General features: G+C 47.2%; 1 protein-coding gene across 2 annotated transcripts in view; it reads right to left on the bottom strand.

Annotated features, from left to right (window-relative positions):
* The window catches only part of NDRG1 (N-myc downstream regulated 1), a 142,586-nt gene extending 140,558 nt beyond the window's left edge, over positions 1-2,028 (bottom strand). For both annotated transcript variants that reach the window (XM_075920094.1, XM_075920097.1), the window contains exon 1: positions 1,886-2,028. The gene's annotated coding sequence lies outside the window, so the exon portion shown is untranslated. The remainder of the gene's footprint in view (positions 1-1,885) is intronic.
* Positions 2,029-24,022: the final 21,994 nt, after the last annotated feature.

The raw sequence follows: 24,022 nt of genomic DNA, 5'->3' as shown, positions 1-24,022 counted from the left end.
TCCATGTCACTTCACTAACAAGGGAGGAAAGATCCATTTGTGTACAACTTAGTGAATGACAGCCCAGTGAGAAAGAAAATATCGTACGACTGGGTAACCAACACTGGCTCAGATAGAAAATGTGAAAAATTGGCCCGGGGGTGGGGGGGGTGGAGGTGGGGAGGGGAACACTTATATTAGAAAAAGCTCAAAATATTGGAACTGTCCCTATAAGAGACACAGCTGGTCACCCTAGGCTCAGGTGACTTCTAGCCTTCTGTTAACAGGTATGAGGATACCAGCCTGTCCAAGTTTAATTCTTCAAATCACCATTTGCAGAGATGGTTGCATTCCCTTCTGCCTTTTTTCCCTCCCCCTCTGAAATTAGAGTCTCAGGCTGGGATTTTCAAAAGCAGCACAAGTGAATTAGGTGCCTGGCTCCAGTTGGATTTCCATAAGATTTGGGTACCTTACTCCCTTGGGGTATGTCTAGACTACATCCCTCTTTCGACTTTGAAATTGCAAATGAAGCGTGGATTTGAATGTCCCATGCTTCATTTGCATAATGGCACCCGGCCGCTTTTTTGAAATACCCTATTTCGAAACCCGCCCCCCGCTGTGTAGACGGGGTTATTTCAAAAAACCCTTCTTTCAAAATAACCCTTAAACCTCATTTTATATAAGGAGTAAGGGTTATTTCGAAATAAGTGTTTTTCGAAATAATCCCGTCTACATAGCAGGGTTATTTTTTTCGAAATAGGGTATTTCGAAAAAGCAGCTGGATGCCATTATGCAAATGAAGCATGGGAAATTCAAAGCTGCACTTCATTTGCAATTTTGTTCAGCTGCATTTGCATTCCTCTCAAGAGAGAGGAATGCAATGTAGACATACCCATGGACTCCTTTAAGTTGTTCATTGACAGGCAATACCAAATTAATAGCCACTACCAAATCCAGCTATCAAAAATAAAACAAAGATTCTCACAGGATAGGATATAAAGAAAAAAAAAAGCACAAGCAACATTAAATGTCAATGGGATATAGACACAGCTAAATTAATCACTTTGAAGAGCATAGCTGGATATGTTCTAGACAGTTACATAACACTAGGAAAATACGATAAAAGCCTTGCACATTTGAAAGTCCTGGCACTGATTCAGCAGCTCTGTGTTGTCTGTCCTCTCAGAGATTAATTGCATGTCTCTAGAAGTGTGGTTCAGCAAAACCCCTCCTTGTTACGCTCATGGGCAGATTTCTCAATTCAGTACAGCCATGAACCGAGTCATGCTATAACAAAGCAGAATCGGTCTTCCTATTTCAGCCCCAACTAACTTTAAATACATCATAGGAGCTGCCCCTGTTTAAGTTCTATATGAATCTTTTACAGTGTTTTCCAGACTCACGATGTGAGTTTGGTAAAAAAAAAATTTCTTGACCAATTCCGTCAACTAAATATGAGCATGAATGGTTTCCACAAGAACTTTTTAGTAGGTCATGTGCCTTTACTTGTTTTGGAAGAAGTGTCTCAATATTATTCAAATGGAAAGGTGCCTGTTCCCAGGAAGGCTAGGAGATACAAACAGTAACTTTCAAAACAATGGAAAAATATCTTCTCCAAGCTGTGCCTGGTAGGTGCAGATAGCACATGGTCATGGCAAAAGCAGCATTCATAAAGAATCTCAAAAGACTTTACAGAAGAAGGTAAATATTACTAACCCCATTTCACAGATGGGAAACTGAGGCATGGTACTTTTAAGTGACTTGCTGAATATCAGACAGGAAATTAATGACAAATCTAGTTAACACCTCCCTGAGTTGTATGGGGCAAGTCTAACCCCATCTCAGCCATCTGCTCCAACCATCTAAATACTGGGTTGTTCCTGTAGCCCAGGATCAATCTGCTTACCTTTTGCTCTTCCCAGCCCTACTGCAACACAGTCTGAAGCAAGAAAGCAGCAACCTTGAGTTGCCTTGTAACGGATTTCTTCATTTGGTAGCTGCCCCAGCTAACATTTAGGCACCCATTCCAGGGTATCTTACCTGAAAGTCATTTCAGATCTGGTTGGCAGTTGCATAGAAAAAGATAATTTCCATGAATCATTACTAGGCTGGTACTAAACTTAGTTACAGAGTATTGAAACATCACCTATCCTTACGTCATGGGAGTAGCTTGTCCTCTCGGTCCCCTCATGGAGAGTGACTCTCTACAGCCTCAGTATCAGTGTCACTGGACCATCCTTGGACATATAGCTCATAAATTCTTTCAGCCCTGAAGCTGGATTCTCCTCTCACATTGCTTTTTCACCAGTTTTGCTCAATGGACTTCAGTGGAGTTGTTCCTGATTTACACCAGCATAAGTAAAAAGAAAACCAGCTCTCCAGTTTCAGAAGTGTTTGGCAGTATTAGCTCCATCCACCAACCTCCTCAGATTACCCTTTTACAACTCTATTTTATAAAAACAAAAATTAGTTGCACTCCTTCCTCGTCCAATCACCTGTCGATACTAGGTTACATTCTGTATAAACATCCATTCCAATGCACCTTTTCTAGTACAAATAGTCCTCAAGAAAGTGCTGCTAACTATTGGGCTGATTGGGTGCTTTTAACAACTCTAAAATATTATCTTGGTGGCATCTCTCAGTGGCAAGTACTGCTAGGCAACGTTGGGGGTTCACACACTCACAGGACAAACATTATGAGGAGAACTGAAGATACTAGTAACAAATAGTTCATAGAATCACACGTCAGGAGGGACCACAGTTCTGATGGCCTGTAACTCACAGAACAAATAATTTCACTCAGGGTGTGTCTAGACTACTGAGTTTTGTCAACAAAAGTGGACTTTTGTCGACAAAACTATACCTGCGTCTACACTACCGCTGAGTTCTGTCGACATAACGTCGACAGAACTCAGCAGTTTTGTCGATGCTGGTATACCTCATTTTACGAGGCATAACACCTTCTGTCGACAGAGTTCTGTCGACAGAAGGTGTTATTGCCTGTAGGGTTGCGTCTAGACTACAGGGTTCTGTCGACAAAGCAGCTTGCTTTGTCGACAGAACTCAATGTGTCTGGATGCTCTTTGTCGACAGAAGTTTTGTCGACAGATACTGTCGACAAAACTTCTGTCGACAAAACGCGGTAGTCTAGACGTACCCTCAGTTACCCTGTATTGATCCCACTAACTTGTGACTGACTACAGTATATTTTCCAGAAAGGCATCCGTGGTTTATCTGAAGATATCAAGGAGATGGAAAGTTCATCACTTCTCTTGATAGCTTGCTCCAATAGTTAATCACCCTCACAATTAAAAATGTGTGCTTAATTTGAATGGCTTAATCTTCCAGTCATTGATTCTTGTGATGCTGTGTACCACCAGATTAACGAGTCCTGGTACATGGTATTTTCTCACTGTCAAAGATTGTATACTGTAATCAACTAAGTGGGTCTTTGCCCATGAAAGCTTATGCTCCAACACTTCAGTTAGTCTATAAGGTGCCACAGGACTCCTCGCCGCTTTTGCAGATTCAGACTAACACGGCTACCCCTCCGATACTGTAATCAAGTTACCTCTCAATCGCTCGCTTTGTTTTGTAAGCTAAACTGAGTGTACCCTTTAAATCTCTCATTGTAAGGCACAGAGACACAGCACTCAATCAAGCAGTGTCTTACCCTGCTAGATAGTACAAGTAGTCAATCAAGCATCCATAACTAGGCGAAGCCTTTTAGCCTGGAACGAGCGCTTTCCCCAATTCAATCTTCGTTATGTAGATGTTTCCAGGTGTTCTGTTCTCTTCTCTAGGCAGTAGGGCCTTTGGTGACATCACTTCCCCTTTTTATAGTTTCTTCTGTACGGCAGGAAGCCCTTTCTTCCCAGCCAAATTCCCAGATCAGTTTGCAGAAAAATACAGGTGCCAACATGGAGTTCAGTATCAAGCCCTGGCATGTTCCTGATGAGTCATGGCAGCCGTTGTCCATAGGCTGAAGCGTCCACGGGTGACGCTATGCTCTTCCATGGTCCATTGACTTTGTTGATGGGGCATTAGCACTGTCTAGCTCAGGGGTCAGCAACCCTTCCAAAGTTGCGTGCCAAGATTTAACCCTGCCCTGGGCCGTGCTGCTCTCCTGGGAGGTTCGCTCTCCGCTGCATGCCCCGCTGGATCTCCTGCCCTGCGCTTTTCCTGTGGGGAGGGGAGGAGCAGCATGTGTGGGCTTCCCCAGAAGCTGGATGCAGTGCAGAGCCTCCCCACCCCCGCCAGGAAGACAGCACTGGCTCCAATCTTGCAGGGGTCACGATGCTGGATCACCAGCACGGGCTGGGAATCAGGGTGACTCAGGAGGGGTTCAGGGAAATGGGCAAGGTGGGGATGGGTGGGTGACCCCAGGGTGTCCAGCCCCCCTGGCAGTGGGGTCCAGTCCATGGCGCCCTTGCCTTCCTGCCAGGGACCCAGGGGCCAATGCAGCATTGGAGTAGGGGGACCCCCCCATGCATTTTCCTCTCCCCTCAGCTTCTGCTGCCTCTGCCCCAGCTTCACTCATCCTCTAGCAGGGCCTGGCGGCGGTAGCTGGGCGTGACTTCAGCACAGTCTTTAGCCTGCCTGCTGGGGGCACCGTGAGGCAGAGAGGGAGGGGAGCGGAGCGGAGCGGGCAGTGTCGAGGCTGCAGGGTTGGGGCTGCGCAACAGGCCAGAGAGTGTTGGGCTGGAGGATGCAGGGATGGGACTAAGGATGTTAAATTTTGAGTAATTGACTAACCGAGTAGTCGATGCAATTTGCATCAACTAGTAGATTAGTCAATAAGGCGCCTCTGCCAGGAGCATGGGACCAGCTGGGCAGTCCCCCACTGGCCCCATGCTCCCCACAGCATTTCAAAGTGGCAGCTCCACGTGGAGCCTGGGACTCAACTATGGCCTGGCTCCAGCTCCCAGAGCAGCCCCACTCTGCCTACTTGCCGGGCCACGTGGCTGCCGCAGAGCAGGAACCAGGGCCACAGTGACACGGCTCCAGCTGTGGCACACAGGGCAGCCACCTGTCATGCAGCTCCACTGGCCAGACCGTGTGCCACTCAAATTCGGCTTGCGTGCCACGCACACCACGCATGCTGCACATTGCTGACCCCGGTGTAGCATCTTCATTGCGTCTAAAAGGCTGGTTGTGGATGTTTCCAACTGAACAGCGTATTTCAGTAACACACTGTGGCAGGGCGTTGCCCTGCACTGGCCCTTTAAGGGGCTGAGACCTGGAGTCAAGGGGAAGCCCCCCTGAGCCAATAAGGAGGGCCCAGCTGGAGACTATAAGAGCAGCTCCTGGGAATGAGAGAGGCTTTGGCCTATCAAACCCAGGCTACCTAGCCTGAGTCCCAGGGCTGCAAGGAGGCAGTCATGGAGGGTGGGGCTCACATGGAGGCAGCCACGGTTCGCAAGGAGGCAGCTGCAGTAGGCTGGGGGAGTTTGAGCCAGGGAAGCCCCAGGCCATAAGTCCACAAGGCAGGGTTGCAGGAGGCAACTGGGCAGGCAGTGGGAGAAGAACTGGGAGTCCTAGGGAGGACCCTGGAGGAGGAGCAGAGGAAGAACAATGACTCCCCCGGAAGGGGACGCAGACCAAGACCAGAGTGGTCACTGCCAGACAGCAGTGCCCCGAAGACCACACCCAAAGGGGGCACATCGGAGCAGCCAACTACTTCCCCAAAGCCACCCTGAGGGAAGAGCCGTGCGGCAAGTGAGTCGAACCCACTACACACATAACAAAGCTCCCGGCCTTCAGACAATGATGCCACATATGATCCAACAGGATAGTAATGTTCAAGAGATAAAGTCTTTTAGAATGAAGCCTCACACTTGGTTCAGAACGTTTCATCATTGTAAGACAACTGTAAATGTGCGGGTGCAAGGGTGTTGCTTTGGGGCACAGAATGTCAGTTGCTTGCCCACTATGATGTGTAAATGCTTTTCAGTGCTTGTCTGATGGTCACTATCTTGGCCAACACACTAGGGCAGTGTTTCCCAAATGATGCTGAGTGGAACCCCGGGGTTCTGCAAAGTGAAAGTAAGGGTTCCGTGAGAACCCCATCACTATCCTCTCCTCTCTTCCCCCCCCCCCCCCCCCACTTAGAGACAGAGATGCTGGCTCCTTCTCTGGTTTCTGCTTTCAGACACCTCCCCTCCTCCGCTGCCACTGTTTCCAAAGCCCACTTGGGACATGTGTTTCTGCATATTGGTCCATGGAAGAGCCTCAGGTCTTCCTGGTCCACTGGTTTTTTTGTTTGTTTGTTTTTTTCCCTTCATTCAACAAATTTTCCTAGCGGTGTCTTTGTTAGTTTTTGCTTGACAAATTTCCCCCTGGCTGTAGCCCTTGAAATTCTTCGAGTTTAAAAGGGTTCCATGGCCAAATCGAATTGGGAAACACTGCACTAGGGACTGAACTGAGGACCTCCAGAACTCAACACACAAGCTGGGACAGCTTGAGCTAAAATTAGCCAAGCTTCTGTAGTGGGGCCAGCAATTGCATCTGCATTTTGAGGCCTGACAGGGACCAGTAGCGTATACTCACCAGTGCATAACACATGCAAGTTTACTGGTAGCCTTGACTTCCCCTTATCACATGATGAAGGTAACTGATTGGAGTCTTATTACATTGCCAGAGCATTACACACATATTCAGCTGAGAGGAGGGCTGGCTGGCTTGTCGCCTCAAGATATCTTTGTGTATTTGTCAATATTTTCCTACTATTCATTACTGGAAATGGAGCAAAGTTCATATAAATCCCCATTAATAAAGAATGAAAGACTTGTGAAATTCCACAACCTCCTGCCAACTTTCCCTCCAAGCCCCCCTTGTTTCACAATATAGCTAGCACTTTCAAGTTCTCTAAATCATTTTGAGCATGCAAAGCATGGATCATGTCCCATGATCACCATGTTTCGTGTGGCATAGATTTGTGTTGATGCAAAGCACTGTGCACTCAAATATATGTAAGGGCAGCAATTATTGATGGGAGAATGGTAAGATAATGGAGCCGATTTGCAGCTTGGTTTTGAGTGTCTATGAACAAGAAGGTCACTCCCTGCCAATCAAATTTGGACTGTTTCAGTTCGATGAAGTGCTTGCCATCTGGATATTTAATTAGAACATGCAAGCTTGTGGAGTGTTTTTGGGCTACAGATAGAAATTGTGTTGTTAAATGCACTCAGAATATTAGACTTTGGATAAATCAAGCATATATTCCACTGATCTCACTGATGACCCTATACATCTGTTGGCAAATACTTAAGGAAAGGGGTAGCAGACTGTGTAACGTTGAAGATTTGGGAGTAATGCTATAGTACTGTGTTTTCAAGGCTGCAGGGTGTGCTGTTTATGAGGGAAAGGTACCAAATTTGTCAGAGCAGAGACAATGCCTCATCAGAGATTAATGCATTAGACTGCCAAGCAATTTGTTCCTGCAGGATACTGGTTTAAAGAAATGCTGACGCCTTATGGAATACGGTGAAGAAAACATTCCGTTCAGGGAGGAGGATATTTTCGGTGGCCAAAGCTTTCCAAGAGACTTGTGATCCTGGATGCACAACCTGAGGCCTTGTCTATATTTATGGTCACGAGGAGTAAGGGAGAGTCTCTCTCATCAACCTCCTGCTGTGGGGATGTCAGAGAAATTTGATTTAAGGTACGTCTACTTGAGCTATGCAGTTGTTGTAGGAGAAATGGTGTATCTTAAATCGAATTTATCACATAGTGTAGACCTGGCCTGAGCTACTTTAAAGGAGATAGAAGCTAATTGAGCTGCAGTGCATGAGACTCAAACTACAATGAATATTATTACTGGACCTGAAATTATCAAGCCATTTCCCTGTCCTCTAGAACTTCATTTCTGTTTATACCTGTGATCACTGTGCTTTGTCCTTAATCCCTTATTTAGCTGTATTAAGCAACTACCTACAGTAAATGACAAATGGAAAACTACTGCTGGCATTTTAAAGATTCCTCCCTCTTGTTTACCCTTTACCTTTGCCTTCCAGACCAGCCCTGCAGTCTGCCTGATTGCATATTAACCTTTAGGGTTAACAGAAAATTGATAACATATTAAAATATTGTTCCTTCTGCCAGGTAAAAGAGATGATGCTTTAGAGGCAAATAAAGAGCTACCGCGGTGGGTTTTATGGCACCGGCTTTCAATACAGTGTAAAACACACTGCAGTGCTAGCTGGAAAGGGAGGTGGTAGCAAGCGGGGAGAGTTTAATAGTCAATGCTAATCAGTTGAACTTTAAAAGCATTCTGGGTGCAAGAAGTCAAGCTGCGCATTTTCTGGCTCACATAGTCATCTGTAACCAGGACCTCTGATGGGGGGGGGGGACACACACACACGAGGGCAGCTGTACCAGGACTTGGTGATTCAAAGGGGCCCAAGACTCCTGGCCCCTGCTACTTCTGAGACAGCAGTAGTTGCTGGAACTCTAGGCCCTTTAAATCACCGCCAGAAAACCACACACTCTGGGTGGCTCTGAGGGCTGGGGGTGGGTGTGGGGGAATGTGCCATGTTGTAGGCTGTGCAGAGAGCTGGCTACTCCTGGTTCCACCCAAGGCCCTGCCCCTTCTGGAAGTGTGGAGCTGCCCTACCTCTCCTAAGGGTCCTCAGAAACTGTTCGCTCCCCTGTCTGTAAGGAAGGTTCTGCAAAAATAATTACTGCTCTCATGTACATTTATCCAATTGCCTCTTAGACTATGCTCAGCTACCCCTGCACCACCCTAAAGTCTTTAAATGGGGCTGGGAAGGTATAAGAGTGTAATGCAGAGACAGGTGGACTACCCCACCCCGGTGGTCCTGAAAATATAATTGAATTATCTGTTGATCAAGCAGCTTCTGCATGGCTAACAATAGTAAAACACGTTCTTGTTACAAATTAGTAGACTGGATTCTGAATATGCACATGGAATTTATGAGGAATCATAGAATTAACAAAGAAGGCAATCGTATGCTTCAGAAAGAATTGGGGAAAGAAATGAACCACATGCGATTCTTTCCTAAGAAACTAATACTACTTTGTACTTCCAGAGTGTCACTCATCTGTAGATCTCAAAGTATTTTACACCCATTAATTAAGCCTCACAAATACCTCTCAAACAGACAATATTCCCATCCTACAAGTGTGTAAATAAAGCCTCTGGCTTGTGCAATATCACATGGAGTCGCAGGCAAAGCTGGGAATGAAGATCATGAATGCTGATTCATTTTACTGAATTAAGGACGTGATCCAAAGGATATCAAAGCCCAGGTGGATATTTCTATTGATTACACTAAGGGTATGTCTACACTGCAACATTTTTAAAATAACTAGCACTATTCTGAAATAACTTGATCCGTGTCTACACAGCAGGCAACTATTTCGAAATAGTGTCAAAATACTGTCAAGCTGGTGGAGTTCTTATTCAGATTTCTGTAACCCTTATTTGTACGAGGAATAACGGAAGTCAGAGGAAGAACGCTCTATTTCGAAATAAGTGCTGTGTTCGAATAAGCTATTTTGAAAAGATATGCCCATGTTCCTCAAACTGTGGGTCCTGACCCCCCAGGGGGTTGCGAGCAACTTAGAGGGGGGTCGCAGTATCACAAAACTTGAGAACCCTGAGATATGCAACTGACGTAGCTCAATTTGCGTAACTTATTTTGAATTAAGCCCTGCAGCATTGATGCACCCTAAGTGTTTGATCAGATGGTCCATCCACATTTTATTGAATTGAGGGGAAGAAAGAGCAAATATAAGACGTGCGTCAAGGAAAGCAAGGGAGGTAGAAAGGCACAGAAAATTGGAGGGATGGGTCACAGCAAACTGCCTATTTTTTTTTGGCTAGGTTTTCATTGGCAAAGCTCATGAGGGAAGGAGGGAACATATTACAGACATATTAGATCAAGAACAAAGGGCAAACAGAGTGGAAAAATTACCCAACAGAATTAAATGTAGGTGCAGGTGGAAAACTCGAGTCTTTTAAATAAAGTGGAACGAATAAAAAAACCCTCCCTAAAATGTATCTTAAATAAATAGCAGGCTTCAGGGACCTGATGTCCACTTAAAATGTGACTGTGGGAGAAATGGGAGTCAGTAGTGAGGTTTCAGAAAGAGATATTTAAAAGCCAGATTCACACAGGGTGAGTAGGAATAAATCAATGCAATCAAAATGAATGTTTTCCTTCAATATAACTACTTATTTAAGCTTGACCTGCAACTGCTGCATGCAAACAACTGCCATGGCAGGATTATATAGCCAAGAAAGGAAATGTATAGCCAAATTCTCTCCTGGTAGAAACAGGCAGGGCTTCAGTGACTTCAAAGGTGGTAGTCACTTTTTTACAACATCTGACAGTTTGGCCCAGTATATACACACACACACATATGGAAGGCAGTCAACCTAGACTGATAAAGGCATTGGAGAAATGCCAAGCAAATGGAATTTAGAGAGGGATTAGATATGGGTTGATGAGAAAGGAACAGAGAGTAAACATTAATGGTAAAATCGCCCAGTGGAGGCAGATTAAGTGGGTTACTGCAGAATTTACCATTATTATTCATTTGTATTGCTGAACCATCTAGATTCCTATCAGGGACCAGGGCCCCGTTGTGTTAGGCATAATTAAGATATTTTCATTAGTGATCCATAGGGATTTGTAAATTCAATTGCAATTACATTTGCAGATAACACCGGCATAGCAGCAAATGGACAAAAGGACCAATCCAAACTGCAAGGTGACCTGCAGAGATTAATCGTGGTGGGCCATTCATCTGTCTGTCTAGCTAAACTATTATTTTACTTAGCTATGGTTCTTCTGTAGTGCCTAATCAGCTAAACACTGTCATGGGATGAAATTAAAAGGCATACATCTGTGAAGAGCAATTCAACACTACATATGCAGATAGGGGGAACATCAGGAAAAGCGTAATTACCCAGAGAGACCAAAGGGTGAGAAGCCTGCAGTACAAACACATGATAAATAAAGCCATTGCTTTTCTCCAATATTCTTCACACAAGGAAGATCAGCTGTAAAACTAGGGAGATAATACTGTTGCTGCATAAAGCCCTGATACAACTGAACTACACATGATATTTCACGTGCAGTTCTTCTGTAGGGGTGACACTAATTTACGTTTCTTACAAGCACTGGTGCACAGGCTCAGGGCAAGGAGCTGGGGGGCAGGTTACCCTATGACCATACTGGTAAGACATTTTTGAGTGTGCATGTGCAACAGAGGCTGGGATAGTCCCAGCTGGTGACCTTGTCCCACACTGCTTCTGTTCCTAGCCAAATGGGAGCTGTGGGGGCAGCACCCATAGGCACAAGGGATGTGCAGGGATGCTACAGTATCACTGGGCTTCTAGCCCAGCACCCAAGGTCCTTTCTGCCCACCCCATGTACCTGGGGTTCTCCTGCTAGCTCTGCACACCTGGGGGCTTTGTTCCCAATTCTGAGTGGGGAAAGGGGCATGACAGGGGCAAGGAGGCTGGATCAGAGTCTCACCTGCAGTCAACCACTTTCTTACTGGTGTGATGCATTGCCTTGCTTGCATCTTTGTTCTTTTATCTAAATTTTGGAAAGATCTATAAAAGCTGGAAAGCATACCGGAATGACTGAAGGAGAAAAGCATGCCTGAACCCTGATTAACTAGTGTGCTCCAGCAGATCTTCTTTGGTCCAGTGATACAAAGCAGCCATAATGCTGTGTTTGCAGCTGCACAGCAACAGGAGAGCTGCACAAGGCAATCAGTGTCCTAAAGCACCTGGGTCCTTAGGTCACCATTCACACCAAAGTCATTGTGGACATAAGATGCTACCCCTCAAATTTGGCACCTCCTTCCAAATCCTATTGAGGTACCTGGGAAGTGCAGATACTCTGCACCTTTGAAAACTGGCTGGCAGAACTTTGTATCCAATTTGCACAGGTGGGAAATGACTACAGGGTAGCAGATAAGCCATTCTGATGTTAGTAGAAGCAATATGCCAAGTACTGTTGAAAAGTATTTCAATAAGGACTCTCAGGCTGACCTTTCCTAGTGGTCTCCTGTCACTACAATAATGATTCATCTCATTTTCTGGAAACACCCCAGTTTGCATTTAAACAATCACTGAACAGGAGAATTCAGGCATCTGAATTTTCAGAAAACAAATTTAAAAGCAACTTCTAGTGACAGTGTTCAGTGAAGGAAAATGCAAGTCCCTTATGTACTGAGAGAACAGGTGTATTTATTCTCATTCACATTAGTTACTTATTAAAGGATGATAATGAAAACAGCCATGTATTGCAAAGTAGGAATAAATAGTTAAAGGTGCAGGTGATAAACATCTGAGGTAATGATTAACTAACCCATTAGCTTTTGTACCCTTAGTCGAGTTTAACATAGTTTAACATTTAACATAGTTTAGCAGGAGGGGAAAAAAACCATATATCTGTGCCAAAAATATCCTGAAGTGGAATAACAAATGTACTTTATCTCATCCGAGGATAATTTACTGTGTGTGCGTGTGTGTGTGAGAGAGGCATATGTAAGAGAGACTGAGTGCAACGCTGCCCTCTGCTGATGAGAATCAGATCTACTTCAATGTGTGTAATCTTGTCATACTTTAGTAGTGGACACAATACTATAAACACCCTACTACTGCTACAGTGACTGGAGATTCTCAGAGAAAGTGGCAAGGGCCGGTGACTTTGGAAAAGCCTGTACATGCCACGCTTCCCTCCTTTTGACAACCACAAAGCCCTGTGCACCCAAGATCAAACACAAGAGCAATAACACCATCTCCAATAAAAGTAACTGAAGGCGGCACAAATTATGTGTTTTCCAGACAGTCTGACACCTGCTTGGGATTGTAGAAGGCAAAGAAGGTTATTTCAAACCTTTCTTTAATAAGAAGAAATCTAACAAAGAAAAAAAAAGATTCACAATGAAACCAAGACCTACGGTAAGAAAAGCAGCAGTCAGGAAATAAGGAGTCAAGCTGAGGGCTATTTTCTTGCAAGCAGAGATAATGAATTGATTGCAGGGTTTTTGTTTCATGGCTTCAGTTGCTCTGCGGTGGCCAGTATAGGACACCTGCCCTTTTCAAAGCCTGTACTTGCTCTATTTCACTTGCTCTTTTTCTCCGAAAGAGTAAATTGGAGTCTGTCTTACCAGCCTTCCTGCTGGCTATGAGAAGGCAGGTGGGACCAATGGGCAGAGCAAGGTCACTTAGCAGCCAATGCAAGTGAAGGCCTGGAAGAAAGGCCCTGGTTCATTATAGAGCACAGTAGCGGCCACCCAGCAGAGACCACCAGGCTACGGGGGGGGGGGGGGAGGAAGAGTGACAGGTAGTGCAGATTTATGGAAGTGAAGACTCAAAAAGGCATGGTGCTGGGCAACAGAGGGCAAGAAGAGACACTGTAGGTAGGAAGTGAGATGCCCAGAAGTAAGGTGTGGGATTGATGGAAGAGTCGGCGGGGGGAGATGACAAGGGATATACAGACAGGACAAAGAGAACCCCACAGAATCCAGGAGCCTGCTGTCAAATATTCAGGATTCTGCCCACAAGACTTAGGACTTGTCCCCTGCTGTTCTCACGCTGTCTTCTCCACAGGCGCCTTCTTGCTGACATCCCTCCACTTCCAACCTCTCTCCTAGCTCCTCCTCATCCAGCCCCTTTGCTCCAGGTGACACAGCAAATCCCTGGCTTGTCTCAGAGAAGCCCTCTGAAACACAAGTTCCTCTCCTCCATTCCTCTCCACTTTGTAGCCTTTGCATCCTTCTGGATCCTGGTCTGTCCATCTCCTTCCCTACACTGCATGTGCGCCAAACCTTCAGCCACCCCTGCAACACTAGCCACATATACCTCTGATTCAGCACCCTCCCTGCTGAACACCTCAACCAAGCTGTTTTCTCACTGCTTGACTGTTACAATGTTCTTCCAGAGAAACTCCTTTAGCTCCCCAACTTGGCTTGGATGCGGTTCCAATTTTTCCTACTTACCTTTAAAACCTTCCACCCTTTCCTCGCAGATTATGGAGCTGAAACTCTGCTTGGATCTGATGCAGTCACCAGGTAGGACATTCTCATTTGAGAGCACTTTTCCAGGAGAAGTAAGATGATACGATCTGTAGGGCAGCAGAGAATCAGGATCCTCCTCCATTTCCCCTTCCTTTCCCTTCTTTATCTGCTCACCCTCCTCTCTCTCTCAAACTCACCAGCACAAGCCTTCTATGAAGTTGCATCCATCTGGAACAGCTGGCTAGTGTCTCTGCACCCTACCATCTATTTTTGTATCTCCTGCAAAACACCTACCCTACCTCACCATTCCTAATTTCTCTCTCCTGCTGTTACTTATTATTTCAACCTGTAACATGATTTAACTCCAACTGTTTTTGATTGCCATCTGAATGAAATAACATGCATCTGACAAAATGGGTCTTTGCCCACAAAATCTTATGCTCCAATAAATCTGTTAGTCTATAAGGTGCCACAAGACTCCTCATCGCTTTTGCAGATCCAGACTAGCACGGCTACCCCTCTGATGCATGAAATAAGTGATTAAACCCCCCCATGTGAAAATTTCTATAATTAAAGGTTAAATCAGCAGCTCACAATTGGGCCCTTTTCCTGTCTACCAAGTGCCTTATTGTATTCCAGTATCTCAGCTTTAATTTTTTTTTAAAAAAAGTCTTTTTTGTGGTTGTGAAGAAAACCTTCAAAAATGTGAATGCAGCAATGTCTGCCTGTATCTGGAGTCACCCCCAAAGCAGTAGATGCCCATCAGCAGGTCTGATACCTGATATTCAAATCAGTCAGGCAGGGCCAGCCTCAGGGAAAACGGGTGACATTTCTTTGGTGTCCTTAGAGAACTGGTGCCAGCAAGGGCAGATGACAATTTTTTTTGGGGGGGGGGTGGCCTTTGACACAGCGCATGCATAGGGCTTCTTGAAGCCCAGGGTGGCCACCTGGCTCACCCTGCCCTATATCCACCCCTGGGTGTCGGAGTGGCAGGCAGCCAATTGGCAATCAGAGCCACATCAGGTGAAGTGGCAGTGGTGCTATAGGTGTCATGAGTCAGGGAGAGTGGAGGGAGATGAGTCAGCTCCCACCTCACAGCCCCATTTATCACTTCCCCACACTCTTTGATGGACACAGCCCTTTCTCAGCCTCTTGACCATGGTACCTCGCAAGCCCCAGCATCCTACGGGGTTGCCCACCCACAAGGCTGGCCCTGCAGTGGGGTGTTAACTCAGGAGCTTAATGATGACTAGCAAACTGCAACAATGAGGATAATTGTGTGGCTGAGCAAAATGTAAAAGCAAAGAGAAAAGCCATCGCATTAGAAAACTCTGCACCATCTGGGTGTGATTCCCCCAGCAGGGAGCCAAGCCCACAGAATCCAGTAGAGCATCCAAGCCACAGGGGGGTGGCTAAATCTGAAGACCCCAGCAGTGTATCTGGGCCCCACCAATGTGGAACCAAGCCTGAGGACCCAGCAAGGCATCCAAGCTCTGCCAAGGGGGAAGCTACCCTGACGTGAGTGCTGCCAGATGCGGCACTTAAGGACTCAGCAACCCACATGGGATCATACCGTAACCCTCTACAGAACTGACTACTAGTGGTGTGTCGCTCTGGCCACTCGTATGGATGGAGGTCAGCAGTTGGGCCGAATCCAATGGCTTTTTATCCAGTTCATGCTAGTCTCTGAACTGAAACTAACCAGATTAAAAACAAAGCAAATCCAAAACAAAGAACCCCTCCCCCCCAAACCTCTCAGTCCTGTTTCTTATTCATCTCCCTCAGCCAAATGTTCAGTCCCCGATGCCCCCCTCTGCTTGCTGGTTTGCCTGCAGTACATTCTGTTTTCATCGTATTCTCAACGATTTCACGGCAGAATTTTTTTAAACCCCCAAATGAAGCCCAGCAAGTGTCCTGAATAATAACTAAGAGTTGGAAGGGTACCCAGTGGCTTGCCTGTGTGCTGTGTGCCAGAAATTAGACTGACGGACAGCAGTTCCTTTCTTGTTCCCTGTGTGACAAGACTGACATCAGGGAAAGAAGAAATACAGTTGCAATCCATGAAGAGTAATGTCTTGTTTATTTTCCTGACTGCTGGCAGGATTTTTTTTTCCTGCTCTCAGGACAGCCCAGAAAGAAGACAACAAATCAGGGTACACTTGTATCTTAATTAATTTTATAGGAGAGTGGGGCTTGGGAATTAGAACATAACATCGATTACACACAGGAATAAATAGGCGCTGGCTATTTATCTTACTACAGATTGTACAGGTTGGCCAAAATGTGCTCTCCACCAAAACAAAAGAGAACTGGAGGGAAGTACATGACCGTAGTGTAGGGATTTTCAATTTTTTTTCTCATGACCCAGTTGAAGAAAATTATTGATGCCCACAACCCTGTTGTGTAAACTCTAAGGTGGGACTGAGGATGAGGGGGCTCCATCTTTGGGGGGGGGAGGTTCAGGGCTGGGGCAGGAGGGGCTTACCTTGAGCGGCTCCCAGCCAGTGGTGCAGCAGAGGTGCAAAGGCAGCTTCCTGCCTCTTCTGGCACCGCAGAGCATGCTGCACACCAGAAACTGCCAACAGCAGGTTCCTAGCCAATGGGAGTGCGGAGCTAGTGCTCAGGGCAGGAATAGTGCACAGAGCCCTGTGTGCTGCCCCCTCCTCCACCTAGGAGTCAGGCCTGTTGCTGGCTGCTTCTGGGGCACAGCACAGTAGGGATGTAAAGGACTAGACGACTATCCGATAAGCAAAGGCTTATCGGATAGTCGATAGGATAGTTGCCCCCCCACCTTGCTGTCTTTATCAGATAGAGGCAGCGAGGTGGGGGATAACAGGGGCATGCTTAATTGCTACTTAACATCTCTACAGCACAGTCTGTGGTGCCAGGACAGGCAGGTAGCTACCTTAGCCACCCCACTGATCACCTGATCCCCCTGCAGCCACAAGACCCATTGCTTGACGATCCATTTCCTCCAATCCCACAGACAGAGACAAACACCCACAGGATCTATAGAGAGCATTCCTAAAACTGAAATACCCATCCGAAGGAGTGAAAAAACAGATCGACAGAGATGGATGAGTACCCAGACATGAACTACTTCACGACAGGCCATGAAAAGAAAACTACAGAATTCCAGTTGTTATCACCTACAGCCCACAACTTAAACCCCTCCAACACATTATCAATAATCTACAACCTATCCTGGAAAATGACCCCTCATTCTCAAATGACCCTTGGGGGACAGGCCAATCCTTGCTTACAGACAACCCCCTCACCACAAACAAATTCTTTCCAGTAACCACGCAGCACACCTCCATCATAATCACCCAGGAACCCACCCCTGCAATCAACCCCGGTACCAACTCTATCCACACATATATACAAGTCATATCATCACAGGACCTAACCATGTCAGCCATAATACAGAAGACTTCCGATAATCTGGCACCTTTGGGACCCAGGGGGTGCTGGATTATCAGATATGCTGGAGTATCAGGAGGTACTCCGGCAGGGGGGCTGTGACAGGTCTGGGGGGATGGTGGGGTCGGACGGGGAACGGCATGGCGTGGGGCGAACCGGGTGGTGGTGAGAAGCGGTGCTGCGGGACTAATCCAGCAGCACCCCAGCTGCTCTGCCCCATGGCTTCCCCAAGTCCACCGCTGCTGAAACTGACCAGCGGCGGACTTGGGGAAGCTGTGGGGCAGAACAGCTGAGGTGCTGCCAGGTTGGTCCTGTAGCGCCGCTCAGGTGAGAGGCGGCGCTGCGGGACCAAACTGGCAGCACCCCAGCTGCTCTGTCCCAGGGTTTCCCCAAGTCCGCCGCTGCTGAAACTGACCAGCGGCGGACTTGGGGAAGCCCTGGGGCAGAGCAGCTGGGGTGCTGCCTGGGTGCCGAGCAGGGGGGTGAGGGGCGGCGCTGCGGGACCAACCTGGCAGCACCCCAGCTGCTCTGCTCCATGCTGCTTCCTCAGGTCAGTTTCAGTAGCAGCAGACTTGGGGAAGCAGCGCGCGGAGCAGCTCCAATTGTCCGGGTGACCGGAGAACTTCCGGGTTCCAGTTGGTGCCGGACTATCGGCAGTGCCGGACCACTGGATGCCGGACAATTGGAGTTTTACTGTATCAGGGGCCCATACAACTGCACATCCACTAATGTGATCAATGCCAGCAACACCCCTCTGTCAGATATATTGGTCAGACTGGACAGTTTCTACAGGAAAGAATTAAGGGACACAAACCAGGTATCCGAAAAGGTAACACATGGAAACCTGTTGGGGAACATTTTAACTTGCCTAATGGAACTCAAAGTCGCTGTACTGTTTCAGGCCAATTCCATAAGCCAAATACACACGGAAGCCTTGGAACTTAACTTCATTTACAGTTTTGAGTCCTATCACAAAGGTATGAATAAAGACATTGGCTGGATGGCCCATTACATTCCACATCCTAATGACATAAAAAAACCAAACAATGTACTTAAGAACAATTTGCAACTTCATGAAGTATAGAGACTCTAACTGACTATTTCTCCCTCCCCATCCCCTATTTATTTCAAAACTGGACCTTTAATAGCCCCATTCATCTGAAGAAGTGGGTTATGCCCATGAAAGCTCATGATACCATCTACACATTTTGTTAGTCTTTAAAATGCTGCAAGACTGTTTGTTGTTTTTTAAGTTTTTCCAGTTACAAATTAACTCGGCTACCTCTCTGAAGCTTTTGTTCCATTATCCAGTACTGGGTCATGATCCATACTTTGGAAACCACTGCTCTAAATCATGGGATGCAGGCTTCTGGGACCTATGTGGTTGTTATTATGCTGCACAAAGCGATCACTCAGAACTTCAGAGCAGCAGGGCAGAGAGCATATCAAGTCTCCTGTTCAAGCAGCAGCCCTCTGCTACCATGTGAGCTAAAGGAAAATCTAGTTCAGTTGTGAGCAGTAGAGAGCCTGTGCCTTGCAGCTGAACTGACTGATTTCCTCCAGCAGAGAGCAGTAGGACACACTAATTAATCATTGGCTGTGTCTAGAATGTCAAGTTTTTCTGCAAAATCAGCTGCTTTTGCGGAAAAACTTGCCAGCTGTCTACACTGGCCACTTGAATTTCTGCCAGAACACTGACTTCCTACTGTCTGAAATCAGTGCTTCTTGCAGAAATACTGTGCTGCTCCCGTTCAGGCAAAAGCCCTCTTGCGCAAATCATTTGCGCAAGAGGGCCAGTGTAGACAGCACAGTACTGTTTTGCGCAAAAAAGCCCCGATGGCTAAAATGGCGATCGGGGCTTTTTTGCGCAAAAGCACGTCTAGATTGGCACAGACGCTTTTCCGCAAAAAGTGCTTTTGCGGAAAAGCGTCCGTGCCAATCTAGATGCTCTTTTCCTCAAATGCTTTTAATGGAAAACTTTTCCGTTAGAAGCATTTGCGGAAAATCATGCCAGTCTAGACGTAGCCATTCTGTATCTATACAATTATAATGCCCGTGTCATCACTGCATATCAACACAGGCTGGGTCCTAATTACTCTCACTCTTGTCCCTCTGGTATTTAATTATCCTCTAGGAATTGTTCTCACTGACTCTCCCCTCATTTTGCTTTCTATAGAGGGCGTATTAAAGTTGCCATGTGACCTATAAAGTTGTCCCCCTTTCAAGTGGATCAGAAAAGGAGAGTGCAGGAGCTGTGCTCGTTACTGTGCTGGGGCATGCTAACTCAAAAAAAAGACCTGGATAAATTCATGGAGGTTAGGTCCATCAATGGCTATTAGCCAGAATGGTTAGGAATGGTATCCCTAGCCTCTGTTTCTCTGGAGGTGGGTGACAGAGGAGGGATCACATGAGGATTACCTGTTGTGTTTCCTCCCTTGGGGCATCTGGTATTGGCCGCTGTGGGCAGACAGGATACTAGGCTGGATGGACCTTTAGTCTGACCCAGTATGGCCGTTCTTATGTAAAGGGAGGGAACAAAGGGAGGCCTGTCTGTCCACAACTTTGTCACAAGGAGGACAATAAAGGTGCACCCAGAAGTTGGGAACAGCAGTTTGCAGCTTGTAAATAGTTTGTGCCTCTTCACATGTGGCAGCTTCGCATCCTCTCATAAGCACTGGCGCAAGAGGATTCAGGTTATATTGCGAGCACTGCTCTAATTGTCGCTGGAACAAGCACTGTAGATGACATCAATCAATAACAAAGTGCTGAGTGAAAGCCTTCCCAGAGGCAATGCGATGGTTGGCGGGACAGGGAATAGAGAACGGGGCTTTTTAGCTTTCGGTTCACTGGCTCAAATCTAGCCAAGGTCAGTGGTGGCCGAATGTCATGCTCAGCGGTTGACCAGATGAAGGTTCAGCCTCATCGAGAATTTCTCTTTGGCTCGCTTGCCTGCATTACACTCAGTCTGACATTAGGGTGTCTTGAAATCTCTGTGTGGCTAATTCCGATTATTTTGTTAATGGCGGTAGAGAGAAAAACAGGGAGCAGAAGTGGAAGGTGGGAGCAGTGTAGACTTAGTAAATAGACCTGCGCTCTTGTGACAGATGTATTGCTAAAAGAATAGAAGTCCATAGGAAAGAAAAAATCACTTCTGTGGAGGAGGAAAAGTGAGATCCCCTACAATGATATTTAGTTTCTTTAGTAATTGTATCCAAACTTTATGTTTTGCATTCATTAGGTCTGCCAGACTCCTGTTATCCAGCGGTGAAACAAACACAAAGGTATTTGCTTTCATACCTCTCCTGCTAAAGTGCAAGAGGAGAATGAAAAACATGATGGCTGAGCCAAAGCTGTCAACAAATGTTCAAAGCCTGGTGTATTCTCAATAAGAAACCGTATTAGCAAATGATATTAACCATGTGCGCCAAACATTCTAGGGGGCCCAAACCTCCCGGTTTTGCTGGGTGTCTCCTGGAGGCTACTTCAGCCAAACCGGGAGATTTTGGGTGCTAATAGTCTAGCAGCGCAGCAGGAGTAAGTCAGACTCTATAACTTGATTGGCTCTGTGCTGTTCCTGAGAGTGGCTGCAATTGTCCCTCTGGTCCATGGCGAGGGTCAAGGTGTGTCTACACGTTGCCCCCATGCCGAGTGCTAACTCTGCAGCTCCCATTGGCCAGGAATTGTGGCCAATAGGAGCTGCAGGGTTGATGCCTAAGGACAGGGGCAGCATGTTGAACTTCCCTGGCCATTCCACCCACTTCCAGAGGAATATGCCAATCACTTTTGGGAGTCACCCTAGGTATGAGCCACACCCTTCACCTGCTCCCTCAGCCAAGAGACCACACCCTGTACCCAAACTCCCTCCCACATCCCACACTCCTGCCTTAGCGTGGTGAGAGTGGGGGAGCCTGAGCAAAGGAAGGAGCAGGGATGGAATGAATGGAGTGGGGCTTTGGAGAAGGTGCAGGACAGAGGTGTGGCCCTGGAAAAGAGGTGGGGCGAGGGTTTTTGGGTTGGTGGGATTAGACAGTTGGCAAGCTTAAACCATTCTCTTCTGAATTTTTCTGTATAACAGCAGTACAGATCTGGGCATGTGGTTTGGGATCTCTTACAACTACCCTGCAATAAAACCCCATAGCACCGCGTCTCAGAGTCCATGTCAGCTGGCTTGGGCTGCAGGGTTAAACGGTGCAGTGAAGACATAAAGGTTCATGCTGGAGCCTGGGCTCTGAGGCTTTCCTTGTGGTCTCAGTGCCTAGACTGCGTCCTCCGCCTGAACACTGCCACTGCAGTACAATATCATAGCCTTGCGGCCCAAGCCCAACCCAGCTGACCCAGGATAGACATGTCTTTTTCTGCAGAATAGACATTTGAGCTTGGGCTCATTGGGATCAGATCCTGAAGTCCATTAAGTCAATGAATCAACTTCCATGCCCTAAATATATTCCAATGTAGTGTCTGCAAACAGCCATGTGAGCAACTGCAGTTTGCATTCAACTTTACTACTCATGTGAATGCAGCTACTCAAATGGGTCATTAATTGTTTGCAGAATCAGGGTCGTGCGGGAAGCTATCTTGTCCAGCCAGGGGAGACCAGGCTATAGCGTCTATAATGATGGATGTAGGACAGTCTAGTCTGGAATATACTTTGCAGTTGTTATGAAATGGTTAGTAGTAGGGTTATTAAAATGGTTAACCAGCCCCTGCCAGTGACCTCCGGCGTTAGCAGCTGCACCAGGCTGGGGCAGCCCTGGCTGCCAAGGGGTCAGAAAGGGAGACTGCAGGTTCCCAGGGCTGGGCAGCAAGCCCGGAGTTAAAATGGTTACACAAATTACCATTTTAACATCCTTAGTTGATCCCTGATCTACACAGGCCTGACAAGCTATGTCGGCATGGATGCTATTTAAACCATGCTTTAAAACTGTTCCACTAGTGCACACTTGTATGGCTTTTCCAGTAGAAAACAGCTTTGCTTTAAATGATGATTTTTGCAAAAAAAGAAAAAATGTTGCTAAAAAAAAAAAAAGAGTTGGTTTGGTTTTTTTCCTCCTCTCCCATTTTTAGATCTCACCCCCCCCCCCTCTTTTTTTTTCTAACCTCTGGCAAAATTTTGAGAGGAATAAAACAAAAGAAGGGAAAAAGAGAAACCAAATTCTTTTGGGTGAGAAATTTAGACCCTTTATGTTTTAAAATTTCCCATAACAAATGTTTTCTTTTTCCAGCCTGTCCTACTAGGAACACAGCTAAGGGTACAAGGTCAGTGGTCCTCAAACTTATTTCATTGCACTCCTGCGTCTTTGTATCTGTACTCCTTTATGCCCTCTGCCTTCAAGTACTCATACCACTGCCCTGAAGGCAGCGCCACGCCAGCAGCAGCACAGACAGAAGGGCGGCACTTTTTTCACAGCAGATCTAGTGCCCCATCGCCGCCTTTATGTCTGTGCTGCTTCTGCCACTCTGCGGCTGACAGCTGGAGTGCTGCTGCCACCTCCCTTAAGGGACTGGGGGCTGTCTCCCAGAGAGGGATGGGGGAGGGGGAGACGGGAGGAGAGCCGAGCTCAGGCTGCCTCCCGGTGACAGATGTGGGGAGGAGGGGAAGATCCTCAGCTTAGACTCTCAGCTCCTGGGGCTGGGGCTTCAGCTGTCAGCCCCCAAGTGATGGGGTTATGTCTGGCAATCAGCCTGGGGTGGCAGGGGAGGAGGTTGGTGCCCTGGAGATGGTGGGAATATCCAGCAGAGTGGTGGTGGCTGGGTCGGGCAGCGAGCCCCAGACCGCATGGTGCAGGAAAGGCAGCAGTGGCAAGGGGGCTGGCTGTCCTTTTTATCCCCTCCCCCCACCTCCTGGGTGCACACAGCCCTTCTGCATGAGGCCCAGCCGCCAGGACCTGACAATTGGAGCTCTGAAAAAGCACCCTGGACACATTCCTGCCCCTCCCTGGGGAGGCCTGCCCACGGGCTAGGTAAATATTTAAAGTTAGCTGGGGCAGGGGGTCACCTTTTCATTCTGTGTTTGTTCAGCACCTCGCCCAGCAGGCCGGGCCCTGGTCCAATAGCTCTGAGGTGCTACCAGGATAGTAATAATAAAATCAAATCGATCTGATTTGTCTCTGCACTGTGCTGCTGCCCTCTGCTGTGTTCTAGGGCTAGCAGCAGGCTGTGCTGTCAGCCTTGTGTGCGGCCGGACACCTCTCCAGGCGTAGCACAGCAAAGCCGGCCGGTGGCACAGCTCTGCCTCTGGGCCGCCTTTCCCGGGCGGGCATTCTTCTTCTTCACACGGCTTCAGAAGTGTTGAGGGCCAGCGTGCTCCTGTGCGAGGCATGGTACAGACCTCACACAAAAGGCTACGTCTCCCCTTCCAGCGGCCCACCAATTCAGGCACTGCATGCGTAGCTACTCCCCTCAGTGGAAGGCTCTGGCAGCAGGCAAAAGCTCCCGCAGTAGGACTCCAGACTGCTAAAAACATCGGTGTAGCCGTGGGAGGCACTGCTTGGGCATGCAAACAATGGTGAAAATGATAAGACGAAGGAAATGATCTTTGGGGCAGTTGCTCTAGGACCTGTCAATTCAAAGGGGCCCAGGGCTCTCAGCTGCTGCTACTGCAGCAGTGGTGGTGGCT

Source organism: Pelodiscus sinensis, chromosome 2, assembly GCF_049634645.1.
Source record: "Pelodiscus sinensis isolate JC-2024 chromosome 2, ASM4963464v1, whole genome shotgun sequence".
NCBI lineage: Eukaryota > Metazoa > Chordata > Testudines > Trionychidae > Pelodiscus > Pelodiscus sinensis.
This window is presented reverse-complemented; position numbering and strand designations above follow the sequence as displayed.